Consider the following 5322-nt stretch of genomic DNA (forward strand, 5'->3'; position numbering starts at 1 on the left):
GTTCTGACATCATTCGCTGTTTTTCAGTAATTTACCGAATTGTTTAGAGAGCTAAACGACCGTGAAATTGAAAATCACTACAAAATGAACTCTGAAAATGTTGAAACATTGCATGGTATCACCATTTCACCCGCATAGTATGTGCGAAAGAGTAGAGAGGGTCACGGCAAAAATTGGACGCACTTCGTGTACAAACTGGACAATGTCTTTTAAAGTATCAGGGTTTCGACGAGAACTCATCTGTTACATGGGAACTTCAATGTTTTTTACACTTATTTGAAATCCTGACTTCTTTTGCGTTCAGTATTCAGCATTCAAAGCAACATCATCAATTTCCAACACGTTCCAACATCGTTTGCTATTTTCAGTCATTTACCGAATTGTTTAGAGAGCTAAATGACCGTGAAATTGAAAATCACTACAAAATGAACTCTGAAAATGTTGAAACATTGCATGGTATCATCATTTTACCCGCATAGCATGTGCGAAAGAGTAGAGAGGGTCACGGCCAAAACTGGACGCACTTCATGTACAAACTGGACAATGTCTTTCGGAGTATCAGTGTTTCGGACGAGAACTCATCTGTTACACGGGCACTTCAATGTTTTTTAAACTTATTTTAAATCCCGACTTCTTTTGCGTTCAGTATGCAACATTCAAAGTGACGTCATCAATTTCCAACACGTTCTGACATCATTCGCTGTTTTTCAGTAATTTACCGAATTGTTTAGAGAGCTAAACGACCGTGAAATTGAAAATCACAACAAAATGAACTCTGAAAATGTTGAAACATTGCATGGTATCATCATTTCACCCGCATAGTATGTGCGAAAGAGTAGAGAGGGTCACGGCAAAAACTGGACGCACTTCGTGTACAAACTGGACAATGTCTTTTAAAGTATCAGGGTTTCGGCGAGAACTCATCTGTTACACGGGAACTTCAATGTTTTTTAAACTTATTTGAAATCCTGAGTTCTTTTGCGTTCAGTATTCAGCATTCAAAGCAACATCATCAATTCCAACACGTTCCAACATCGTTTGCTATTTTCAGTCATTTACCGAATTGTTTAGAGAGCTAAATGACCGTGAAATTGAAAATCACTACAAAATGAACTCTGAAAATGTTGAAACATTGCATGGTATCATCATTTTACCCGCATAGCATGTGCGAAAGAGTAGAGAGGGTCACGGCAAAAACTGGACGCACTTCATGTACAAACTGGACAATGTCTTTCAGAGTATCAGTGTTTCGGACGAGAACTCATCTGTTACACGGGCACTTCAATGTTTTTTAAACTTATTTTAAATCCCGACTTCTTTTGCGTTCAGTATGCAACATTCAAAGCGACGTCATCAATTTCCAACACGTTCTGACATCATTCGCTATTTTTCAGTAATTTACCGAATTGTTTAGAGAGCTAAACGACCGTGAAATTGAAAATCACTACAAAATGAACTCTGAAAATGTTGAAACATTGCATGGTATCATCATTTCACCCGCATAGTATGTGCGAAAGAGTAGAGAGGGTCACGGCAAAAACTGGACGCACTTCGTGTACAAACTGGACAATGTCTTTCTGAGTATCAGGGTGGCGGACGAGAATTCATCAATTACACGGGCACTTCAATGTTTTTTAAACTTATTTGAAATCCTGACTTGTTTTGTGTTCAGTATGCAGCATTTGAAGCGACGTCATCAATTTCCAACACGTTCTGACATCATTTGCTGTTTTTTAGTCATTTACCGAATTGTTTAGAGAGCTAAATGACCGTGAAATTGAAAATCACTACAAAATGAACTCTGAAAATGTTGAAACTTGGCATGGTATCATCATTTCACCCGCATAGCATGTACGAAAGAGTAGAGAGGGACACGGCAAAAACTGGACGCACTTCGTGTACAAACTAGACAATGTCTTTCGGAGTGTCAGGGTTTCGGACGAGAACTCATCCGTTACACGGGCACTTCAATGTTTTTTAAACTTATTTGAAATCCTGACTTCTTTTGCGTTTAATATGCAGTATTCAAAGTGACGTCATCAATTTCCAACAGGTTCTGACATCATTTGCTGTTTTTCAGTCATTTACTGAATTGTTTAGAGAGCTAAATGAACGTGAAATCGAAAATAACTATGGAATGAACTCTGCAAATGTTGAAACTTGGCATGGTATCATCATTTCACCCGCATAGCATGTGCGAAAGAGTAGAGAGGGTCACGGCAAAAACTGGACGCACTTCGTGGACAAACTGGACAATGTCTTTCGGAGTATCAGGGTTTCGGACGAGAACTCATCTGTTACACGGGCACTTCAATGTTTTTTAAACCTATTTCAAATCCCGACTTCTTTTGCATTCAGTATGCAGCATTCAAAGCGACATAATCAATTTCCAACACGTTCTAACATCATTTGCTGTTTTTCAGTCATTTACCGAATTGTTTAGAGAGCTAAATGACCGTGAAATTTAAAATCACTACAAAATGAACTCTTAATATGTTGAAACTTGCCATGGTATCATCATTTCACTCGCATAGCATGTGCAAAAGAGTAGAGATGGTCACGGCAAAAACTGGACGCACTTCATGCACAGACTGGACAATGTCTTCCGGAGTATCAGGGTTTCGGACGAGAACTCATCTTTTACACGGGCACTTCAATGTTTTTTAAACTTATTAGAAATCCCCACTTTTTTTGCGTTCCGTATGCAGCATTCAAAGCGACATCATCAATTTCCAACACGTTCTGACATCATTTGTTGTTTTTCAGTCATTTACCGAATTGTTTAGAGAGCTAAATGACCGTGCAATTGAAAATCACAACAAAATGAACTCTTAAAATGTTGAAACTTGGCATGGTATCATAATTTCACCTGCATAGCATGTGCTAAAGATTAGAGAGGGTCATGGCAAACACTGGATGCACTTCGTGTACAAACTGGACAATGTCTTTCGGAGTATCAGGGTTTCGGACGAGAACTAATCTGTTAAACGGGCACTTCAATGTTTTTAAACCTATTTGAAATCCCGAATTCTTTTGCATTCAGTATGCAGCATTCAAAGCGACGTCATCAATTTCCAACATGTTCTGACATCATTTGCTGTTTTTCAGTCATTTACCGAATTGTTTAGAGAGCTAATTGACCGTGAAATTGAAAATCACTACAAAATGAACTCTGAAAATGTTGAAACTTGGCATGGTATCATCATTTCACCCGCATAGCATGTGCAAAAGAGTAGAGAGGGTCATGGCAAAAACTGGACGCACTTCGTGTACAGACTGGACAATGTCTTCCGGAGTATCAGGGTTTCAGACAAGAACTCATCTATTACATGCGCACTTCAATGTTTTTTAAACTTATTTGAAATCCTGACTTCTTTTGCGTTAAGTATGCAGCATTCAAAGCGACGTCATAAATTTCCAACACGTTCTGACATCATTTGCTGTTTTTCAGTCATTTACCGAATTGTTTAGAGAGCTAATTGAACGTGAAATTGAAAATCACTACAAAATGAACTCTGAAAATGTTGAAACATTGCATGGTATCATCATTTCACCCGCATAGTATGTGCGAAAGAGTAGAGAGGGTCACGGCAAAAACTGGACGCACTTCGTGTACAAACTGGACAATGTCTTTCTGAGTATCAGGGTTTCGGATGAGAACTCATCTGTTACACGGGCACTTCAATGTTTTTTAAACTTATTTGAAATCCCGACTTCTTTTGTGTTCAGTATGCAGCATTCAAAGCGACGTCATCAATTTCCAACACGTTCTGACATCATTTGCTGTTTTTCAGTCATTTACCGATTTGTTTAGAGAGGTAAATGACCGTGAAATTGAAAATCACTACAAAATTAACTCTGAAAATGTTGAACCTTGGCATGGTATCATCATTTCACTCGCATAGCATGTGCGAAAGAGTAGAGAGAGTCACGGCAAAAACTGGACGCACTTCGTGTACAAACTGGACAATGTCTTTCGGAGTATCAGGGTTTCGTACGAGAACTCATCTGTTACACGGGCACTTCAATGTTTTTTAAACTTATTTTAAATCCCCACTTCTTTTGCGCTCAGTATGCAGCATTCGAAGCGGCCTCATCAATTTCCAACACGTTCTGACATCATTTGCTATTTTTCAGTTATTTACCGATTTGATTTAGAGCACTAAATGACCGTGAAATTGAAAATCACTACAAAATGAACTATGAAAATGTTGAAACTTGACATGGTATCATCATTTCACCCGCATAGAATGTGCGAAAGAGTAGAGAGGGTCACGGAAAAACTGGACGCACTTCGTGTACAAATTGGACAATGTCTTTTGGAGTATTAGGGTTTCGGACGAGAACTCATATGTTACACAGGCACTTCAATGTTTTTTAAACTTATTTGAAATCCCAACTTCTTTTGCATTCAGTATGCAACATTCAAGGCAGTGTCATCAATTTCCAACATGTTCTCACACCATTTGCTGTTTTTCAGTCATTTACCAATTTGTTTAGAGAGCTAAATGACCGTGAAATTGAAAATCACTACAAAATGAACTCTGAAAATGTTGAAACCTGGCATGGTATCATCATTTCACGCGCATAGCATGTGCGAAAGAGTAGAGAGGGTCACGGCGAAAATTGGACGCACTTCGTGTACAAACTGGACAATGTCTTTCGGAGTATCAGTGTTTCGGACGAGAACTCATCTGTTACACGGGCACTTCAATGTTTTGTAAACTTATTTGAAATCCCGACTTCTTTTGCGTTCAGTATGCAACATTCAAAGCGACGCCATCAATTTCCAACACGTTTTGACATCATTTGCTATTTTGAGTCATTTACCGATTTGTTTAGAGAGGTAAATGACCATGAAATTGAAAATCACTACAAACTGAACTATGAAAATGTTGAAACTTGACATCGTATCATCATTTCACCTGCATAGCATGTGCGAAAGAGTAGAGAGGTTCACGGCAACACCTGGATGCACTACATGTACAAACTGGACAATGTCTTTCGGAGTATCAGGGTTTCGGACAAGAACTCATCTGTTACACGGGCACTTCAATGTTTTTTAAACTTATTTGAAATTCCAACTACTTTTGTGTTCAGTATGCAGCATTCAAAGCGACGTCATCAATTTCCAACACGTTCTGACATCATTTGTTGTTTTTCAGTAATTTACCGAATTGTTTAGAGAGCTAAATGACCGTGAAATTGAAAATCACTACAAAATGAACTCTGAAAATATTGACACGTGGCATGGTATCATCATTTCACCCACATAGTATGTGCGAAAGAGTAGAGAGGGTCATGGCAAAAACTGGACGCACT

Source organism: Triticum dicoccoides, chromosome 1A, assembly GCF_002162155.2.
Source record: "Triticum dicoccoides isolate Atlit2015 ecotype Zavitan chromosome 1A, WEW_v2.0, whole genome shotgun sequence".
NCBI classification, from domain to species: Eukaryota; Viridiplantae; Streptophyta; class Magnoliopsida; order Poales; family Poaceae; genus Triticum; species Triticum dicoccoides.